Below are 23,694 nucleotides of genomic sequence, written 5' to 3'. Positions count from 1 at the left end.
CCCTAGAAGAAAACCTAGGCATTACCATTCAGGACATAGGCATGGGCAAGGACTTCATGTCTAAAACACCAAAAGCAATGGCAACAAAAGCCAAAATTGACAAATGGGATCTAATTAAACTCAAGAGCTTCTGCACAGCAAAAGAAACTACCATCAGAGTGAACAGGCAACCTACAAAATGGGAGAACATTTTCGCAACCTACTCATCTGACAAAGGGCTAATATCCAGAATCTACAATGAACTCCAACAAATTTACAAGAAAAAAACAAACAACCCCATCAAAAAGTGGGCGAAGGACATGAACAGACACTTCTCAAAAGAAGACATTTATGCAGCAAAAAAACACATGAAAAAATGCTCACCATCACTGGCCATCAGAGAAATGCAAATCAAAACCACAATGAGATACCATCTCACACCAGTTAGAATGGCAATCATTAAAAAGTCAGGAAACAACAGGTGCTGGAGAGGATGTGGAGAAATAGGAACACTTTTACACTGTTGGTGGGACTGTAAACTAGTTCAACCCTTGTGGAAGTCAGTGTGGCGATTCCTCAGGGATCTAGAACTAGAAATTCCATTCGACCCAGCCATCCCATTACTGGGTATATACCCAAAGGACTATAAATCATGCTGCTATAAAGACACATGCACACGTATGTTTATTGCGGCATTATTCACAATAGCAAAGACTTGGAACCAACCCAAATGTCCAACAATGATAGACTGGATTAAGAAAATGTGGCACATATACACCATGGAATACTATGCAGCCATAAAAAATGATGAGTTCACGTCCTTTGTAGGGACATGGATGAAATTGGAAATCATCATTCTCAGTAAACTATCGCAAGAACAAAAAACCAAACACCGCATATTCTCACTCATAGGTGGGAATTGAACAATGAGAACACATGGACACAGGAAGGGGAACATCACACTCTGGGGACTGTTGTGGGGTGGGGGGAGGGGGGAGGGATAGCATTGGGAGATATACCTAATGCTAGATGACGAGTTGGTGGGTGCAGCGCACCAGCATGGCACATGTATACATATGTAACTTACCTGCACATTGCGCACATGTACCATAAAACCTAAAGTATAATAATAATAATAATAATAATAATAATAAAAGAAAAAAAAAATAAATAAAAAAATAAAAAAAAAAATAAAAATCTTAAATGTCAAAAAAAATAAAAAATAAAAAAATTCTTAGAACTAATTAATTAATTCAGCAAGGTTGAAAGATACAAGATCAGTATAAAGATCAATTGTATTTATATACACTACCAAGGAACAATCTGGAAATTAAGAAATAAAACTGAGAAATTAAGAAAAGAATGACATTGGCAGTAGCATTAAAGAGAATAAATATGCAGGAATAAATATTTACAAATAAGCAAAAGAAGTGCAAGACTTGCACACCAAAAACTACAAAATATTGTTGTGAAAAATTAAGTACCTAAATAAGTGGAAAGACATCTGTGTCTTTGAATTAGAAAACTCACAATGTTAAGATAGTAATATACCCCAAATTGTTCTAGTTTCAATGCAATCTCTATGAAAATTTCAGCTGCTCCTTTTGTAGAAATTGACAAGCTGACCCTAAAATTAATATGGAAATACAAGGAATCCATAATAGCCAAAATAGTATTGAAAAAGAAAAGCAAAGTTTGAAAACTCCCCATTCTCAATTTCAAGACTTACTACAAAGCTATAATAAATAACAGTGTGGTAGTGGCATAAGGACAGACATACAGATCAATGGAATAGAATTAAGGGTCTAAAAACAAACTCTTACATCTATGTACACTGATATTCAACAAGGGTACCAAGACAATCCAATAGTCTTTTCAGCCAGTAGTCTTTGGACAACTGGATATCCTCACACAATATGTAAAAATTAATTCAAAATGGATCAAAGACCTAAATGTAAGAGATAAAAACAGTATGAAACTCTTAGAGGAAAACATAGACTGAAATTTTTATAACCTTGTGATAGGCAGTGGTTTCTTAGATTGATACCAAAAGCATAAAAAACAAAAGAAAACTACGTAAGTTGGACTACACTAAAATTAAAAACTTTTGTACTGCAAAGGACACCATCAAGAAAGTGAAAAGACAGCCCACGAAATGGGAGAAAATATTTGCAAATCTTATATCTGATAAAGAACCTGCATTCAACGTATATAAAGAACTCTTACAACTCAACAATAAAAATAACCCAATTAAAACTGGTCAAAGAAATTGAATAAACTTTTTTCCAAAGAAGATCTGCAAATTGTCAATGAGCACATGAAAAGATGCTCAACGTCATGAGTCATTAGGGAATAGCCACAATGAGATACTGCTTCATGCCTCGTGGGATGGCTGTAATTTAAATATGGAGAAAAACAAGTATTAGTGAGGATTTGTTGACATTGGAAACCCTATACATTACTGGTGGGGATGGAAATGGAAAACTTGTTTGGAAAACAATCTGGAAAATCCTCAAAAGGTTAAACATAGAGTTACCCTAAGACACAGCCAGTATTTATATTGTAAACCTCTTCCATTCCTATGTGTAACACTGTGAAGGGGTAAATGTTACAGTATGTGAAGTATATCACAAATAGCTCCTCCTAGATGGTCTGTTACTGTGCCAAATTCTTAGGGTACCATATGAACACAAAGGGGTGTGAACCCTACCCCCTAGAGCTTCTTGTCTGTTAGGAGTATGAGACATTACAATTGTGGTAAGTACCATCAGGGAAAGATACAGGGGCCACTAAGATTATTAACAGGGATATCTGAACCTAGGTCAGGGACAGTTCTCTTAAGGAGGTGATTTTCCCTTGTGATCCGAAGGATGAATCCAAGTTATCAAGGCAAAAAGGGCATAAGATAAGAGGGATTACAGGAAGTGGGGGGCCAACATGTGTAAAGACTCTGTTGAGAGAGTCACGGGGTGTTCAGGAAATGGAAGGAAGGTCAGTGTGAATGAGACAAAGAAAGTGAGGGGGTGAGGAGTGCAGGGTGCATCTGAGAAGAAGGTCCAGACCAGAGTGTGCACAACCTCATCAACATGTTACGGCTTGGAAAGGTTTTCAGTCTAGGGTGACACAATCTAATTTGTGTTTTGAAAACATCACTCTGGCTCTGTCAGTTAGAAAAGGGGCAGGAGTGGAAGTGGGAGGGACCAGTGAAGAGTACTCATGGTCTAGGCAGGGACTGATAGAGCAATTTGCACCAGACAGTTGGCAGTGGAGATGAGGAAAAGGGGACATATCTGAGGGCTTTTTGGAAGATAAAATTGATACTATTTGGTGGAAGCCAAGATAGGGGAAGTAAGGGAGAGAGGTGTAAGGCATGGCTCCCAGACATTGGACTTTGGAAAGTGAATGAGTTGGAGGGCTGTTTCTAAGCCAGAGATTTTCCTTCATGATAAACTTTGTTATGAACAACTTCAAGTAACATGAATGGATTTTGTTCTGTTGATAAGTATCTCTTTCTTACCAAGGCAGTTGCATATAATACAGAATTATGTGATTTGCTGATAGCAAATATTTGGGGAGAGTACAAATTTCGGAAAATTAGACAATGTTTTTTCTTTGCCAGATGAATTTTGCTCTGAGAGTCTCTGTTGTTCTAGTCTGTCTCGTGTGTCATCTTTTTTTTTTTTTTAATGTGGCATGAGTTGTTTTTAATTTGTTGTGCTATTACTAAAGTTCTGAGGGCTACAGTTAAAACATTCCAATTTCTCCTTTCCATCTTTATTGATTCTCAAGATTTTGCACAGAAAACTCTTTGGGGGCTAGAACAGCAGTAATTGCATCACACTGTTTTCAAGACTTCAAGTTTCAAAAGCAAATCATTAAAAAAAAATACAGTTCCTGATTTGAGTTAGATACAGGGACAAAAAAGTAGCACATACTTGAAGGTTACATGGTCTACAAATGGTGGCTATATTTTCCTTGGGAGAGTAGTTCTGTTGGTATATATTTTTTAAATACTCAAAAGGCTCAACCTCAAGCAGTAATAAACACAAGCAAAAGTCCTGTGTCTTCTTATAATGTGTTTGGCCTTGCTGATCCTCCTCAAGTGCTGTAGAGATCATCTGTCATGTGAGTGTCCTCATTTTTATGTAAGTAATGAAAGTAGACTCTGAAATAATTTTCTGGCAAGTAACTACCTTCCAATGAGAAATATCTGGACTGAATGTAGTTTTAGAAATTTCTTATTTCCTTGGCCAGCCAAAGTCTTAAAATGCCAAGTTCTTTGGGGGATGCTTTTATTTCCCAGTTACGTAGAAGCGATGGTGTTTTCTTATAACTTCTAAAAGCTGAGAGGTGACAGCGTGCTGGCAGCCCTCGCAGCCCTTGCAGCCCTTGCTCGCTCTGGGTGCCTCCTCGGCCTCGGCGTCCATTCCGGCCGTGCTTGAGGAGTTCTTCAGCCCGCCGCTGCACTGTGGGAGCCCTTCTCTGGGCTGGCCGAGGCCGGAGCTGGCTCCCTCGGCTTGCGGGGAGGTGTGGAGGGAGAGGCACGGGCGTAACTGGGGCTGCGTGCAGAGCTTGCTGGCCAGCCAGAGTTCCGGGTGGGCATGGGCTTGGCGGCCCCGCACTCGGAGCAGCCGGCTGGCCGGCCCTGCGGCAGGGCAGTGAGGGGATTAGGACCTGGGACAGCAGCTGCGGAGGGTGCGCCGGGTCCCCCAGCAGTGTTGGCCCACTGGCACTGCGCTCGATTTCTCCCCGTGCCTTAGCTGCCTCCCTGCGGGGCAGGGCTACCTGCAGCCCGCCATGCCTGAATCTCCCCCCTCCGCCGTGGGCTCCTGTACGGCCTGAGCCTCCCCGAGGAGCCCCGCCCCCTGCTGCACGAGGCCCGGTCCCATCTACCGCCCAAGGGCTGAGGAGTGCGGGTGCACTGCACGGGACTGGCAGGCAGCACCACCTGCAGCCCGGTGGGAGATCCACTGGGTGAGACCAGCTGGGCTCCTGAGTCTAGTGGGGACTTGGAGAACCTTTGTGTCTAGCTAAGGAATTGTGAGTACACCAATCAGCACTCTGTGTCTAGCTCAAGGTTTGTAAATGCACCAATCAGCGCTCTGTGTCTAGCTAATCTGGTGGGGACTTGGAGAATATTTATGTCTAGCTAAGGGATTGTGAATGCACCAATCGGCACTCTGTGTCTAGCTCAAGGTTTGTAAATGCACCAATCAGTGCTCTCTGTCTAGCTAATCTGGTGGGGACTTGGAGAATCTTTGTCTAGCTAAGGGATTGTGAATGCACTCTGTATCTAGCTCAAGGTTTGTAAATGCACGAATCAGCACTCTATGTCTAGCTCAAGGTTTGTAAATACACCAATTGACATTCTGTATCTAGCTGATCTAGTGGGGAGGTGGAGAACTTTTGTGTCTAGCTCAGGGATTGTAAATGCACCAATCAGCACCCTGTCAAAATGGACCAATCAGCTCTCTGTAAAACAGACGAATCAGCTCCCTGTAAAATGGACCAATCAACAGGATGTGGGTGGGGCCAGATAAGAGAATAAAAGCAGACTGCCGGGGCCAGAGTGGCAACCCGCTGGGTACCCTTCTACGCTGTGGAAGCATTGTTCTTTTGCTCTTTGCAATAAATCTGGCTGATGCCCACTCTTTGGGTCCACATTGTCTTTATGAGCTGTAACACTCACCGGGAGGGTCTGCAGCTTCACTCCTGATGCCAGTAAGACCACGAGCCCACTAGGGGGAACAAACAACTCCAGAGGCACCACCTTAAGAGCTGTAACACTCACCGTGAAGGTCTGTAACTTCACTCCTGAGCCAGCAAGACCACGAACCCACTAGAAGGAAGAAACTCCAAACACATCCGACCATCAGAAGGAACAAACTCCAGACACGCCACCTTTAAGAACTGTAACACTCACCGTGAGGGTCCGTGGCTTCATTCTTGCAGTTAGTGAGACCAAGAACCCATGAATTCCGGACACATTTTGGCGACCACGAAGGGACCATCGCCTATCGCCGAGCGGTGAGACCATCGCCTATCGCTAACCGGCAAGACAATTGCCTATCGCCAAGCGGTGAGTACCATCGGACCCCTTTCGCTTTCTATTCTGTCCTGTTTTTCCTTAGAATTCAGGGGCTAAATACCAGGCACCTGTCGGCCAGTTAAAAGTCACTAGCACGGTCCCCTGACTAAAGACAGAGGTGTCAGGCTTTCTGGGAAAGGGGTCTCTAACAGCCCCTGACTCTTGGGAACATCAGAAGGAACAAACTCCGGACATGCCGCCTTTAAGAACCGTAACACTCACTATGAGGGTCCGCGGCTTTGTTCTTGAAGTCAGTGAGACCAAGAAGCCACCAATTGCGGACGCAAAGCCACATTGGCGACTTAACACTACACTGAAATAAATTTTAATTTATACCCTAAAATCGTTTTCATATGATCCCTGAAGAGTTCCACTTGCATTTAGGATGCCAGCACACAGAACCAACTGACCACTAAAGATCTCATGAGAAAGAGTGTGCAAATGGGTTGTGACTTCAGTTATAACTGTTATAAGAAAGGTGACTTCCTGATTATTAGTGTTTATTGCTAATGTATCAGTAATGGGCAAATATTATAAATCTTTAAATGCCAAACAGCAAAGCTAGAGGCAAATTTGTATTAGGAGAATCAGGACAGTCATTTAGAGAAAATCATAGTGACCTGCCTTTTGCATTTTTCTCCTGGGGCATTTTTACTAAAATTTGTTCTCCTGAACCAGCACACACAGGAAGGAATCAGGGACTACTGTTCCTAATTTTTCAATGAGAATACTGATGCTCGCATCTATTTGAATCAAGTTTCCATTTTTCTTACTGCAGTATAGGCCATCTAAAAATTAGCTTTTTATTATTGATGAGCATTAACTATCATTGTTTTTCATGTGTACTTATTCTGTTGTGCATTTTAATTTCTGAGGCCACTGAGGGCAGAACCCAGTACCTGTCTTCAAACCTCAGCTCCACATTTTACTAGCTGGGTGAGCTTAAATAAGTTACTTAATCTCTCTGTGCCTGAATTTCCTTGTATGTAAAATGGGGATCACAAAATATCCATCCCAAGGCTGTGATGAGAATTAAAGAAATTAGCATATACTTAAAATGCCTAGAACACTGTTTGGAGCCATAGTAATCTCAAAATAAATGTTAGTTGCTGCTGCTGTTATACCAATAAAATAGCTCTGTAACTCCCACCTGCTAACTAAGAGGTTAATTCAGTTATGGTTATTGGTGGTGGTGGTTTTCTTTGTTGTTTGGGCTGTTTTGGTGGAGTGAGGGCAAGGTTACATAGCTAGTAAGTGGTATAAACCAGGTTTACTAAGTCATTGGTTTAGAGTAGGGATTAGCAAACCAAATTGGGCCTGGTTTTGTGTGGCCTGCAAGTTAAGAATGATTTTTATATTTCTAAATTGTTGAAAAAAAAACAAAGGACAATATTTTGTGATCAATGAAAATGATACAAAATTTTGATTCAGTATCCATACATAGTTTTTATTGGAACTTAGTAAATAACCTTATATATTGCTTGTCGCTGTTTTCTTACCACACTAGTAGAATAGAGTAGTTATGACACAGATGGTACGGTCCACAAAACTGAAAATATTTACCATGTAACCCTTTACAGAAAGTTTTCCAACGCCTGCTTTGTGGGGTTATCAGTTATGTTGATTAGAGTGAATGCCTACTTTTTATACTGCCCTATTTTGACAAAAGATGGGTGCATAAGAAAGTATATAACTTTAATTAGCTATCCTTGTGGCGAGAAAACTTTGGTTTGTTTTGTTTTGTTTTCAAAAGGATAATTTTCTACATTGGTTAAAATTTTCTTGAAACTGGCATACAAGTTCATGAGTAGAGTTAATTAAACTCTAGTAGATTGTGTAAGTATATACATGCCAAAAACTATACATATTCACCAGAGTATTAATAGATTTGGATTAGTCTCAAGAGCTGTCAAAACAAAAGTCTGACTCTGTGTGCCCTGTGTGTGGAGGGGTGGGGAGGAGGTTCATTACATTTGCTATTCTGTATTTCTTTTTTAAAAGATTATTGAAATATAATGAATTCTGAAACAGCCTGTTAATAAGATGAATTTTTCAATGATAATGTACCTTAAGAATATAGTATTATAATCCCATTTTGGAAGTTACTTGTGGTTATTTCTTTAAAGCCTTTGTTTTTGTGACTGAAAGCCTGATATTTATAAAGTGGCCAAACTCTGGAGGCTTTTAGCAGTTGTGCTTGGAGAACATGTGCTTTAATTTTGTCACACCAATCATTAAGGCAAATAACCTTTTCTTCTATCTATGTGCTGTTTTTAAGTATGATGTGGATCTTTCTTATTTGGTTAGTTATATAATCTTTATTTAGCATCTTCTTTCCCCTTGAATATCTGCAAAATCTTGTAACTCCTTTTTTTTAAGGTTTATACCATTCAAAGTTAATTCATCAAATATTTTTGAAAGACTTCGTCCAAGGTCCTGAAGTTAAGAATGTGACAGACTTGCACCCTGCCCCTGTAGAGTTTTCAGTCTGGTGAGGAAGATAGATGTGAAGTTAACGTAAGTGTGGTCAGTGTTGGGAAAGGAGAATTAAATTGTGCAAAGAAAATGTAGAATAACGGGACCTTAACTAATCTGAAGAAGGTGGAGAATATTCTTTGGATTTTTTAAAAATTTGTGATGATTTTGAAGATCCATCCTTAACTAAAGATCTGTTACTAAGTTGAAATTATTTTGAGTTTAGAAAAAGTATTGAATGAGAATTATAGGAAATTACATACGGTGTCCCTCTTATTGATACAGGCACAATCTACTGAATTGCTATACTGGACGATTGATGGATGGACGACTTTACACATTTGATTTTGCCAGGAAATTATATATTGAGTGTAATGGTCACCATGAGATTGGAATGCAGAAAATACCAAAAGTGAAAGAAAGACTATTTGGAAATCAAAATATCTGTTCTTCTTAAACAGAAATATATTTTTAAAGTGGAATCTAACTAGGCATTTTCCCCCCTTTTAGAATGGTTATTATTTTTAGTATAAAAATAGATGGTTATGTAGTTATGTATTATATAAATATATACAATATATTATATAAATACATACAATATATACAAAAGCATATACACACACATACATGTATTATACCCAATTAAAGGTGGAAGTGCCACCAAGTCAAGCCCCAAAAGTAACCACTGTTGATAATTTGATGTTTCTCTGTGAGAATACAACTTTTTTTTCCTTTAAGGGCAAAGGAGATCAGAATATACGTACTGTTCCACAGCTTGCTTCACTTAAGATGATGTTATGGACATCTTTCCCTGGCAGTGTTGATTGAGAACCACCTCTCTCCCTAGATCTACTTTATTCTTGTTGTTCTCATTGTTGATACTGCTGTTTTAAGTTGTATTCTTTAAGGTAGAACATTCAAAAGATTTACAAAAAAGTATACATAGAAAGTCATTTTTCTTTCCAATTCTTCCTTTTTCACCCTTAGCAATTTCTTACCTCTTGAAATCATCCTGTTACTATTATATGCCTTTACTTAGACTAAAGTTAACCCCCCAGACTAATCATTCATGAGGAAACCAAATGCTTAGTGAATTTACAGCAGCAACCAATTGATTTTGTCATATTATATTTAATATTGTATTTAATTGTATTTAAGATTGTATACCAAAATGGTAACGGATTTCCCATTCGTTGTATTTCAGTTTCAAGTTTAATGCTGTGTGATTTTTGTTAGAGGTTGCAGTCTGGACGTGAACAATCTCTGTCAGCAGTTTAGATCTTTCAAGTAACTGTTTCAGGAGCAACCCCACAAGGCCTTGTGTGCCCCAGAGCACTGCCCCTGCCCCCACATGTCCTCACCACTGTCTGCTTATCTCACTGTCAGTGTTGTGAGTAAAGACCCAGGTCTTGAAGACCCCAGGAGGAAATGACCTTGCTGCTTTAATCTGAAAGCTGATTTAGGGGTTTATAGCTCATCTCTGTGATGTCATATTTTCATCTGATGATTGTAATCTGGAACCACTGGGTTAACCTGCTGTTTTCAGGCCAACTTTGTTAATGCCAGAGCCTGGGGAGTGGAGGTGGCTGAGTGGTGGTAGATTTAAGGGAGGTCAGGAATCTCCTCTGCCGGGACCAATCTGGAGCTGAGAAGGTGTTATTTGTTGAAGCACTTGCTCTATAGCACTGGATCTTTTGTCAGGTGCTGATACTAAGATGGCCTTATGAACAAGATTACCTGAAACTCCCTGCCTTTCTGATAAACTCACCAGAGAACATCGGGTGATAGTATTGGGGGGAATATAGAAAGAAGTTAACAAGATCCAATCTTCAGAGTGGCTGTGTTGATATCCTATGGCCTGAAGAGCCCTAGGCTAGTACTTCCCTTTTTATAGGCAATATTTACTTTTGTATAAAATATGTTCCTCAAAAAACTACCCAGATATACAGTGTGTAAAAGTAAAACAAACAAAAAGACATATGCTAAGAAGATATTCCTTTACCAGAGTACTAGTAAAACATTATACAATTCAAAAAGAATATGTCATTCTTTCTGACATAGATGTATGTCTAGTATAAATATTGTATACTTTGTAAATATTCTTTAGTTTTATCCTTTTTCTTTACAGTTGAGCACATGCCTGGCTTAAGTCAAGTATGCTTCCAGTAAAAGTTAAAAGACTTGCCACATAAAACACCCTGAGTGATTGCCATTTTTGCCTAAACTTAATATTGTTTGCAAGACCTACGTTTCATATCACTACTATGATCACATTTACTTTTTTTTATTGTGGTAAAAAGCACATAACTTAAAATTTACCTTCTTAACCCTTTTTAAGTGTACATTTCAGTAGTGTTAATTACATTCACATTGTTGTGCAGCCAAACTCTAGAATTTTTCGTCTTGTAAAACTGGAACCGTATACCCATCAAACAACTCCCAATTTCTCCCTGGTTTCTTCTCTTCCGGCCTCCCCTCCTCCCCCACCACAACCCCCTATCCCCCAGAAACCACTATTCTGCTGTCTTTGAATTTGATTACTCTAGATACCTGATATATATGGAATCATACAATGTTTGCCCTTTTCCGACTGGCTTATTTCATTTAACATAGTCTCCTCAAGGTTCATGCATATTGTAGCATGTGTCAGAATTTCCTTTCTTTTTAAAGTTGAATAATCCATTGTATGTATATATCACATTTTGTTGATCCATTTATCTGTCAATGGGCAGTTGGGTTGTTTCACCTCTTGGCTACTATGAAAAATGCTGCTATGAACATGGATGTGCATATATCTCTTTGAGATCTTGCTTTCAGTTTTTTTGTTTTTTTTTTTTTTTGAGATGGCGTCTCACTCAGTTGCCCAGGCTAGAGTGCCATGGCGCGGTCTCGGCTCACTGCAAGCTCCGCCTCCCAGGTTCACGCCATTCTCCTGCCTCAGCCTCCCAAGTATCTGGGACTACAGGCGCCCGCCACTATGCCCAGCTAATTTTTTTGTATTTTTAGTAGAGACGGGGTTTCACCATGTTAGCCAGGATGGTCTTGATCTCCTAACCTCATGATCTGCCCGTCTCGGCCTCCCAAAGTGCTGGGATTACAGGCATGAGGCACCGTGCCCGGCCTCAGTTCTTTTTGATATTCACACAGATGTGGAATTGCTAGACCATATGATAATTCTATTTTTAAGTTTTTGAGGTACTGCTATACAGTATTCCATAGTTTCTGCACCATTTTACATTTCCAATGGTAAATAAGAGTTTCAATTCCTCCATATCCTCACCAACACTTGTTATTTTCTGGGTTTTGTTTTTTAAATAGTAGCCATCCTAATGAGTGTGAGGTGATATCTCATTGTGGTTTTGATTTGCATTTTTCTAATTAGTGATGTTGAACATCTTTTAATATGCTTGTTGGCCATTTGTACATCATCTTTAGAGAAATGTCTATACAAATCCTTTGCTCATGTTTAAGTTGGGTTATTTGGGTTTTGTTGAGTCTAGGAGTTCTTTATATATTCTGGATATTAATCCCTTATCAGATAATTATTTGCAAATATTTTCTTTCATTCTATAAGTTGCCTTTTCACTCTGTTGATTGTATCTGTTGATACATGGAAGTTTTAAATTTTGGTATAGTCTAGTTTATCTATTTTTACCTTTGCTGCCTATGTTTTTGGTGTCATCTCAGTCACATTTACTTTTCATCTTTTCATCTCCAAACACCCAAACTAATTTTTCTAAAGTAAGAACAAAATGTAATGAAATATCTACATAATTATAAAATAACTACTGCAAAGATGACTACTCCTGAAAGTGAACTCTTGGCTAGCACCATCATGCCCTAACTTGAAGTGTTGCTTCATCCGCTAATGTGAAAATGTACACACTCGGAGTACAAAATGCAGTTGGAGGAGTGGATCTAGAAATAGATTGTGGGGACTTGGGCAAATACAGGAAAACAAAGGAAGAGGAAAGCACACCTAGTTGTATCCTTTTAATTAGGATCCTTGAGTATCCACAAGTAAACTATTTAACAAATCGTTGCAAGAAAAAAATGGTCCTCTAGGGCCTTCTGCATTCTGATTTTTCTCATCTTTCCTATGTGGTAATGCCTCATAGTCAGCTAACACTTCTAAACAGAGACCAGTTAGAAATTTTTGTTGTAAGGTTAACTTTCAAATTTAGAGAAATAAAGGTGCTCTTCAAATATTTAACTTTATCCCAACCTAAATTTTAATAAACTATTGCAGTTGACTAGCAACATAGCCATTTATACCAATTAGTAGTTATAGACTATCAAGACTATCAGCCGTGCACACAAAGTACTATAAGCATCTTTTCTAACTGCAAGACTGTATGAACCACTGATTGAATGGTTTTCTGAGATATTTAAAGAAACTGGAATTTAAGTGATGTTTTTCTTCAAATGCTATTTCTCCTTGTATAATAATGTTGCCCTTGTTCCTTTTTTCTTCCTACTTTTTCTTTCTTTTGTGATTGCTACTTACCCATCTTTCTCTTGATCGTTAGTCCTACACAGATGTTGATAGTTCTCCTTGCCTAATTTTTCTTCCCCACCCATTTATATCACTGTCCTCAGCCCTGATCGCTGTCTTCCAGCATTTACAAGGATTAAAATGAGCCTGCCAGAGTCTGTGTGGCTATGATTCTGGTTTCAGGGCACTAGAGGACACACACATTCATACTTCCCAGGTGCTGGGTCGGCGGCTTCCTCTCCCACCTGGTGCTCAGGCCAGGTGTTGGTAAGACGGTAGGAACCTGAACTGGCAGGAAATTATTAAGCTTAGATGTTGCCTCTGGACCGTCTTGTCCTCCCAACACCCGAAGCAGTTTGATTCTTAAAAACTTATTCAGAAAAAGAAGCTACTGAGATATTTCCCTCTTTATTTTCTTTTGGGTTTAAATAAATAGTAGTGGTTATTCTACCCATGTGAAGTTTTTACCTCTTAAATAAACCTGTGGAACAAATAGAGCATCTTCTGCAAAGAGAGTTCATGGATGCTTATTAATACATTAAACGTTCCAGTTAAGCTCTAGGTTAATGAAAATTCAAGTTTTTGAGTGGTTACTTTGTTCTAGTCTTCTGATGTACCATTTTGCTGTGTGCAACAGTACAGTATTATTTGAGTAGTTTTATTCATTAACAAAATGTACCAAAATAAATTTAGCTAGGGTCACAGTGTTTAATTTAATAGTATTACAATAATAACTACCATAATTAGTTTCAGATTGGCCTTCCTTCCCAGAGGATAAGACTTTTTTAGTTTTGAATGCGTTCTGAAGGTATGATAATGACAGCAAAATTAATGTCATGACCTTTATAGCCTGTTTATGGTTTTTCCATGTTGTACCCTAAAGGATTTAGGGAGCAGTGTACATCTAAAATGAACCACTTAGTATGGACAAGTTAAAAATTGGGTTAATTGGGTTCACATATCCTCAGCTGGTAGCACCTCAGTCAAGACACCATTTCATCTTAGATAAAGGAGCATGATTTTTACACTATAAATTCATCTTAAAACTGTACCTGTAATGTTTTAAAAAGAAAAACGTTTTAAAAGACTACTTTTTCAAATATGTAACAATGTTTTCTCTTATAACGTTATGTGGTGTGGTTTGATTTTTTCAATTAGGAAATCAATTTGTTTTCATTTTCATAGCAAGAAAATGTTGATACAAACTAATGGGTCATGCTGCATGAACACTAATGCTCACTTCCTTTTGGTGATGTTGGGCAGCAGCACTGTCTCTTGCAACGGACTCCTTTTCCCATTTGTAGTTTGTTGGTGGGACTTCCCATAAACAATCACCCTTCTAAGTCCTGGAGATGGGAAACTTGGTTTTCGTGGTTTGTATATTTCAGTAAAATGCAACGTTTGCATATTCAGCTAAAGTTGAGACAATTACATAGGCATGTTAGAATCCTTAAACGTTTTGAGTATTGGATTGAAAAATTCCTGTGGCAATTTTTGCAAGTGGTGGTTTTGAGGCACTTTCATGCATTGTTGGATAAATCAGTGCAACTTCTTTGAAGGACAATTTGGCAAAATCTAGAAAAATGTTAAGTCAACCCAGAAATTTCTTACTGTGACTTCCTGCAGATAGACTTCCCACATGTTAGCAAAGATGTACATGCAAGGGTGCACACTGTATGTAGCTTTGTAAGAGCAGAAGGCTAAGAACAATCTAATTGTCAACCAGTGGGTTAAAAAATAATGGTTCCACACAATCAAATACTATGCAGTCTTTAAAAAGAATGAAGATGCTTGATAAGTGCTGAGATAGCAAACTCTCAAAAACATATTAAGTGAAAAAAGAACAGTATGTATAATCTGCTTCAGTATGGAAATGCGGACAGGGGACAGAGCTTATTTCTATATGTGTGAGTTTCTGTAAACCTAAAACCATTTCTGAAAGGATGCCCAGAAAGGTGCAAAGAGCTGTTGAGCTGTTGCCTCTGAGGAGGGGAATTGGGGGAATAGAATGAGAAGGAGGCTTATTTTTCAATTTATTCTTTTTTTTAGTGCTTGAACTTTTTTTTTTTGGACTGGTACTTATATTTTTAATCAATATACAAACAGAATGTTAAAAAAAAGTTTTTGAAGACTGTAGCAATGTAAGTAAATGCTTAATATATCAATGCAATGGTCTTCCCTTATTTGTGGTTTCTCTTCTCATTTCAGTTACCTGAGATACAGTACAATAAGATAGAGTTTTGATAGAGAGACCACATTCACATAGCCTTTGTATGTTGTTATATATGTGTTCACATTCACGCATTATATGTCGTTATAATTGTTGTATTTTCTTATTAGTTATTGTTAATTTCTTCCTGTGCCTAATTTATAAATTAAACTTCATCATAGGTATGTATGTATAGGAAAAAATACAGTATATATAGGGTTTGGTACTATCCACAGTTTTAGACATCCACTGGGGATCTTGGAATGTATCCCCAGCAAAAATGGTGGAAATGTGATCATTTCAAAAGCAGTGAATTAAATCCAAACTGATCAAAGCCCTGCCAGCCAGATTGATTGAGGAAAACAAAATAAAGAACAATTTCACAATACATGTCTATATTATGGAAGTGTAAATGACAGCCTCTTTATTTTATGGCTTTTATTTTGCTGCTAAGTATCAGTTATTAGCAAATAATGCAATTCTTTTTTGAAAAGCATTCATCTTTGTTGTGATGGTAACTTCACTGGCCTGAATGCCTTCTGAACATTCTGTTAGCATTGGAAATCCAGGCTAGAAATTCCAAGGATGTTCTGCTTGATGTAGAAAGAATCAAATCTTTTTCTTATGACTGTATCCTAGACATTTGAACAAATAAAACAGAGGATAGGCCTGTTTGTTAAAATTTGCCATAAACGTGGGTCTTTCTAGACTTAACTAAAATGCGCTATGGCAGCATAGTCACTGTATTGTATTTATAGATAATATTGGAAATCAGTGTTTCCTAGGACTTGTTGTCTTTAGTTAGTGAAACTTAATATTGATATATCTGAAAGGCCCCCAAACCTGATGTTAGATAAATTCAAGAGACTAAGATAATTTTTACTTTTACATAAAATAAATTTCTTAAATTATTTTAAGAGTGCTGCAGTCCTTCTAAAAACACAACCAAGCAATCTATACAAATCAAATAAACTTAATTATCTGTCACTTTTAGTTACGGAAAAGTATATTAATGGCAGAATTAATAAGACATTGCTTCAAATTTTAAAAATCACAGATGGAACACATTTTTAACACTGGGAGGTAAAGTTAAGGAATTTTTCCAGAAAGAGCAAAAATTAATAAATAGAAAACAAAACATAATAAAGAGGAGAAAAGCATAACCAGCCAGGGAAGCCCAACATTTCAATAATAGGAATTCAAGGGGGAAGAAAAGAGAGCAGAGCAAAGTAAATGAGGAAATCTTAGAAAAATAATTGAAGAAAATATCCTAGGAATTGAAATGCACAAATTTTCTGATTAAGAGGCCCCACCAAACACTTGGAAAGTGGAAGAAAATAGACTGAGACACTTCACTGTGAAGTTTATAAACATTGTTTCCACAATAAAAGCAAATTATATACAAAGGACTACTCACAGTGGCTTTGGATTTCTTCACACCAACGTTGGAAACCAGAATATAGTGGAACATTGCCTTTAATTTTCAAGCTGGAATTGTGTACTCACAAAAATTATCCGACATTTTTATTGATGAGAGAGGAAGTAAATCTTCATCCTCCATTGTGGGACATCAGTTGATAATGCCTAAAATTGAACAATCAAGAAGTGAAATTATAAGCATGTTATTAACGATAATGGAGGTATAAATGCTGGAAGAATCAACTCTAAGAATTGAGAGTGCATGTCTCTGAGGAAGAGGACATGATGACTGCATTTTCAAAATAATAAGCTGTGTAGAAATGTTTACTTGACTTGAATATTTTTAGATTGCAAAGTAAAAGTGGAAAGATTATTCTAGTTGCATCAGAGAGAATAGATTGGACTGGAGGCAGGAAGACAATTTAGGAGCTATTGTAATACAGGCAACAGGCAGTGAGGACCTGACCTAAGGCAGTAAAGGTTCCCATAGAGCAAAGACAATGGCTTTAGAAAATAGAGGAGGAGCACATTTGGAGGCAGGAGCTGCCTTGAGTTTGGAGGTAGCCACTTAGAGATATGTAGGAAGGAGAGAACATTTCACCCTGGAACCTGGGAACTAAAAATATAAATTTGCAATTGTAGTTAGAACCAGATGAGTTGGAAGAAAATGAACAGAAAACCTATGAAGGAAAAATAAGGATCTAAGCTAGAACATATTTTCCTAATAGATTTTTATTGAGGCAGAAAAATGCCCTCTTAAACATTCTTAACCTACCAAGTGCAGTCATATGTGCAACACATGTTAACCAAACAGGAACACAGGTGCCTTTTTGTACATGGCATTTTATAACGGTCAATGATTAGATCATACAATTGGAAATAATGTTTTTTGTACTTCTAAGTATATTCTAGTATATTTCTTTCTTTTTTTGGGGGGGGGAATGCCAAAGATAATAAAACATTTCTTTTCTTTTTAAGGAATTCTGGAGAACATTATTAACATATAATGTAATATGCTGTTTTTTGAGTAATTTTTTTACAAAGTATTTTCAGCATGTGGTATCCAGTTTAATCCTTTCTCCAGCAAAAAGAGTTAAGTGTTTTATCTCTTACCTTCTATAAGCAGAAACTGAAATGGAAAAAATGATTAAATGATTTGTCCAAGATCATACAGTAAGAAGTTTCAGTTAGAAATGGTACATCTCCCTACTCAGTTCCCCAGGTTTTTAACTCATTGCATACCTGAGATTGGGCAGGAAAATGATCCTGAAAATTAAGGGTGAGTCTAGTTCAATGGCTGACATTCAGAAATATGTGTTGATTCTGGACACGGTGCCTCGCACCTATAATCCTAGCACTTCGGGAGGCCGAGGTGGGCAGATCACTTCAGGTCAGGAGTTCAAGACCAGCCTGGCCAACATGGTGAAACCCCATCTCTACTAAAAACACAAACACGAGCCGCGTGTGGTGGCACACGCTTGTAATCCCAACTACTGGGGAGGCTGAGACAGGAGAATCACTTGAATTCAGGAGGTGGAGGTTGCAGTGAGCCAAGATGGTGCCACTGTACTCCATCCAGGGTGACAGAGTGAGACTCAGAAGAGGAGAGAAGAGAGGAGGGAAGAGGGGAGGGGAGTTTTTTTTAATCAAACCCGTTAGCAGCATGCAGCCATTTAGGGAAGGAAGATGATTGCCAAACATTGATACATTGTATTAATGCAAATATCAATATAAGCATTAAGAATTTACTATGTGGATTAAAATTTATTCTGTAGATTAAGTTTTAGCTCCTCTAAAGCTTTAGTAACATTTTGAGAATTTTGTTTTTATTTGTTTCTGAAATAGGACAGATTGAGATAAGAATAAGCATTACAGTTGAGCCAATGAAGAATACTGTTATTACAATTGAGCAAATGATGAGTACTATTATTAGTCAGGATTTATGTACTATAAGCTTCTATTAGATATGATTGTATATATATGTGTGTGCATGTTAGATGCTGACAAGGTTGCAGAGAAAAGGAAATGCTTATACACTGTTGGTGGGAGTATAAATTAGTTTGGTCACTGTAGAAAGCAGTGTGGTGATTCCTCAAAGACCTAAAAATAGAACTACCATTCGACCCAGCAATCCCATCACTGGGTATACACCCAAAGGAATATAAATAATTCTACTGCAAAAACATATGCAGACATATGTTCGTTGCAGCACTATTCACAGTAGCAAAGACATGGAATCAACCTAAAATGCCCATCAGTGGTAGACTGGATAAAGAAAATGTGGTACATATACACCATGGAATACTATGCAGCCGTAAAAAAGAATGAGATCATGCCCTTTACAGGAATATGGATGGAGCTGGAGGCCATCATCCTTAGCAAACTAATGCAGGAACAGCAAACCAAATGCTGCATGTTCTCACTTATAAGTGGGAGCTAAATGATGAGAACACGTGGACACAAAAGAAGGGAACAACAGACCCTGGAGCCTACTTGAGGTTGGAGGGTGGAGGTTGGGAGGAGGGAGAGGAGCAGAAAAAATAACTATTGGGTATTAGGTTTAGTACCTGGGTAACAAAATAATGTGTACAGCAGACCCCTATGACATGAGTTTACCTATGTATCAAACCCGCACATGTACTCCTGAACCTAAAAGCTAAATGTGTGTGTTTGTGTGTGTGTGTATGTATGTTTGTAATATTATATAACTAAAGTGGGCCTGAAGGTATTTGGGTTCTCTTGCTCTTGAGAAACATAAATTCCATCATTGCTTAGAAGAGGTAGTTTTTTTAAATAAATGAAATATAGTACAACCACTATGGAGAACAAGTAATTGCTTCTAAAGTTAAGTGGTCCATGCTTAATAGACCACTTAATAATTCCACTCCTAGGTTTTTACCCAAGAGATATTAAAACATTTATCTATACAAAAACTTGGACACACACATTTATATTTATATTAATTCATGATAACCAAAAACTGTCAGCAACTCAAAGGCATATCAATTAATGGATTAAAAAATTGTGTTATATTCATATAATGGAATATGATTCAGCAACAGAAAGGAATGATCTACTGATACACATAATAAGTAATAGTTACTGTTTGATGTATATGAAATGACAGGAAATTCTAGGACAAGCAAAACTAATTTATAGTGACAGAAAGCATCAGTGATTGCCTGGGGCCATGGGTGAGGGATGGAAATTTATTACAGAAGGGCACAAGGGGACTTTTGAGATGATACGTATTTTCAATAGGGTGATTGTTTTAAAATGTACTTGTGTTTGTTTTAGTCAGGTATGGTAAAGTGACAGGAGACAACTTTCTTTGAAAGAGGAGTTTAGGCCGGGTGCGGTGGCTCACGCCTGTAATCCCAACACTTTGGGAGGCCAAGATGGGTGGATCACGAGGTCAGGAGTTCGAGACCAGCCTGGCCAAAATGGTGAAACCCCATCTCTACTAAAAATACAAAAAATTAGCTGGACGTGGTGGCTGGCATCTGTAATCCCAGCTACTCAGGAGGCTGAGGCAGGAGACTTGCTTGAACCTGGGAGCCAGAGGAGGAATCTGGGCTGGAGTACAGTGAGCCGAGACCTCACCACTGCACTCCAGCCCGGGCAACAGTGTGAGACTCCGTCTCAAAAAAAAAGTTTATTACTTATAGTCCCTTAGAGGAGGGGGCATAGCATACCATTCAAAGCCACAGGGAGAAGCACCTGGGTCAGTCAGGAGGCAGAAGGAGCCAGGGGAAAGCATGGCCTAGAGCCTTTGTTGTAGTTTCCCCAGGAAAGACAAGGTAGGATATGATATGAAAAGCTGTTTAACATTGGCTAGCTTGAATAATTTCAGTGGTCCCTGGCCTATAAGGTAGTCCATATCACTCCAGTGATTTAGGCTGGAGAAATATTGGCTTGGTGTGTTAGTTAGATAAAGGATGTGATTGAGGATATGGGCTTTGGATTGGTTGGTTTGCGTATGAAAGACATGCTCACAGGGGAGTCATTCGCAATATATAGGAATTAGCTAGCCCTGGAAGGGGCAGTATCTTCCCCTCTCTAGCAAGTCCTCTAAGACATCAAATCATCATAAAATATTACAAAAAGCCGTGATTAATACAGTGATCACTCTAAAGGGTATATACATTTTGTCAAAGCTCATCTTGAAGTGGGGTGCATTTTGGTGAATGTAAATTATCCTTCAATAATGTTACTTTAAAAGTAAAAAAAACAAAAAAAGTTAATGAAATGGACCAACAGTCCCTGCTGCACCTTAGTTCAACTCAAGATTTTTCAGCTTTACAATGGTGCAAAAGCCGTGTGCATTCAGTAGAAACTGTACTTGGACTAGCCATACTGGCAGCCATTCTATTTCTCACTTTTAGTACAGTATTCAATAAATTACATGAGATATTCAACATTTTATTATAAAACAGGCTTTGTGTTAGATGATTTTGCCTAACTATAGGCTAATTTAAGTATTCTGAGCATGTTTAAGGTAGGCTAAGTTACGACGTTTGGTAGGTTGGATATATTCAACACATTTTTGAATTATGCTATTTTCAAGACTTAGGATGGGTTTATCAGTATATAGCCCCATCATAAGTTGAAGGGGCATCTGTAAATGGGTACATGAAATTACTTAAAACAAGCCAGGAAAATTCATCCTCAAGTGCATTAAAAATTTTCAAACAACACCTAAGTATATAAAGGCAAAGAGCAGCATTGAATACTTCAGAATTACAAGTTCATCCAGGCAGTTCCTATTTTTCTTCCATGTGTCATAACCATTTTCATGTTATGACAAAAGAAAAAGGTGGCATTTTCAGTTATATGGTGTCTGAGTTTATACAACATTTTGGAGTTCTTTCCTGCCATATTCCTAAGGAATACTAATATGTATTTATTTTGATAGTTAACAATAAAAGGCTTCACTCAGTGTCTTCAAGTTTTTCAGTGATGAAGTTATATAGCATCCAGTCCATAGTTGAGGATCAGTAATCATGAGAAAGCTCTTTCTTATATCCAGTTGAAATTTGCCTCCTTGTAACTTTGTCTTCCTCACTGGTCCTAGTCCACTGGACTTACGTAGGATTCCTCTAATCCTGCTTCTAAAATAACAGTTCTTCAGATATAGCATCTTCCCTTGAATTTTTTTATTTCCCAGGTTCGTTCCTTTCCCAGCTTTTTTTAAAACTCACTTTTCCCTATTACTTTGTCCTTGCCATTCTTTGTTTTACTGACTTTCCTTTATTTTTAATAGCTGCACAGAGACATTCTACATTGATTTCCATCAGAACACACTAGTCTATATGTACATGTATGCATGGGAAAGGGATGGGGGCAGAGGAAGAGGGAGAAGCTGCACTCAGGAGAGCATAAGGAGTGTATATATGGAAATGACACACACCTTGGGAATGAATTCTGGCCCATCTGAGTGACCTTGAGCAAGTTGCTTAATTTTCTTTGAGCACTTCAGTTTCTTAACTTAACAGTGCAGATCCTCATATGAGGATGAGGTGTTTCTGAATTACCTAGTGGTAGGTCTAGCACGTAGTAGCATTTGTTGCAAAAGAGCTACAGTGTAGAATACAATCTAGGTGAAGCTGTCATCCGTGGCTTCGCTGACTGGTTCTAGGCTGAAACTAAGATCTTGTGTGATTATCAACCTGTTACATTTTAAAATCAAGAGGCACAGCCTAACAGTAGAATCAAAACTGGAAGATGGCCTGTCAAAAGAGCAGCTGCCCAATCAAAGTAGGTTAGTAACATTATCTTAATGTATAAAGAAAAGCCTGTTATGAATTACCAGCTCTGAGACATTAAAAGACTCATTACCTTTTTTATATTTGCATGTTTTAAGTTATCCTGGCCAAATTTATTATATTATGGCGTTTATCTGAATGACAGTATGTCAGTGTGATGATATATGACGTGTTTATTCCCTAGGAAATAGTTTCCTAGAAATAATAATCTACACTGACATCTACATCACAACTCTGTGACTGGTGGCCACATACACATACAAGAGCGTGCACTTATACATGTACTCGCAACATGGGTTAAAGTTAATCAGCATGTTGAGCATGGAGCAAATTATTTTCTTTTATTCTCTTACATTTATCTACATTTATTTTTAGGAACCTTAGCAAAGCAGCATAACAAAGACAAAGCAGTGTCTGCCTTAGGTTTCTTCAACAAGGAATAAATAGAAAAATTTTCATTTACAGCACCATCAAGCTGTCACTTTGTCAGATAACCAATTCACCTAATTTTCATTTTTAATCAACTCTCTTTAAATGTGGCTTATTAACTAAAATGAAAAGTAATCATGTAACAGTGATTTACAAAGATCTATTGTATTAGATCTTGCTATAATTGATTGTATTTGCTGTTCGCGTTCTTTAATTTTATTCCTTTCTGATAGATTTTTCTATTTAATATACTTTTCAGCAATTTAAGTAAGAAAAGTCAGGTTATAATTTTCAGAGGTTTTTCCTTATAAACTATGAAGGATGCAGTGGCTGTTAGTGCTATACTATGATTCCTTGAGTAAAAATGCACACTTACTCAAGGAATCATAGTATAAGGTTTATTAAATACTGTTAGATTTTATGTAACTATTTAATGCATATTTTCCTCTAGCATATTTATATTATTATCCAGTCAAATCAGAGGATCAAATCAGAGGATGCAATATTCTAACTATCCAAAAAATTTTTAATAAGTGTTAGGTATATTTATTACATAACTTATTCATGTTTAATAATTATAATAGAATTAAATGCAACAATGCTTTATGTCACAGCAAAAGACAATACAACTTCATTTGAGTGGGTGTCCTACATGAAATACCAAGATATTAGGAATACAGTTAAAATTATTTTGATGGCACTCCTCATCTAAGATAGTATTTCAAAACAATGAAAATAAAAACATTTTTTTCTGATTGCAAAAGCAGTATTTATTCATTGGGGAAACTTTGTAATATCACTTTATAAGCATAAAAAGGAAGATTGTGTAGCACTT

The 23,694-nt window shown here is 37.7% G+C and overlaps 1 protein-coding gene and 1 long non-coding RNA gene across 21 annotated transcripts in view; one reads left to right on the top strand and one right to left on the bottom strand.

Annotated features, from left to right (window-relative positions):
* The window catches only part of ZNF438 (zinc finger protein 438), a 188,492-nt gene that overhangs the window by 125,986 nt on the left and 38,812 nt on the right, over positions 1–23,694 (top strand). Inside the window, exon 1 of one of the 20 annotated variants that reach the window (XM_054435311.2) lies at positions 5,799–6,058. The exons of the other annotated variants lie outside the window; for them this stretch is intronic. The gene's annotated coding sequence lies outside the window, so the exon portion shown is untranslated. Of the gene's footprint in view, positions 1–5,798; positions 6,059–23,694 lie in introns of those variants that run through there. 20 annotated transcript variants of the gene reach the window in all.
* The window catches only part of LOC134740143 (uncharacterized), a 53,044-nt gene continuing 44,989 nt past the window's right edge, over positions 15,640–23,694 (bottom strand). Inside the window, exons 5-6 of the long non-coding RNA XR_010127403.1 lie at positions 16,664–16,830; positions 15,640–15,881 (exon numbers count right to left, since the gene is read on the bottom strand). This is a non-coding gene — a long non-coding RNA (uncharacterized LOC134740143). The remainder of the gene's footprint in view (positions 15,882–16,663; positions 16,831–23,694) is intronic.

Source organism: Pongo pygmaeus, chromosome 8, assembly GCF_028885625.2.
Source record: "Pongo pygmaeus isolate AG05252 chromosome 8, NHGRI_mPonPyg2-v2.0_pri, whole genome shotgun sequence".
In the NCBI taxonomy this organism is placed as follows: Eukaryota; Metazoa; Chordata; class Mammalia; order Primates; family Hominidae; genus Pongo; species Pongo pygmaeus.
This window is presented reverse-complemented; position numbering and strand designations above follow the sequence as displayed.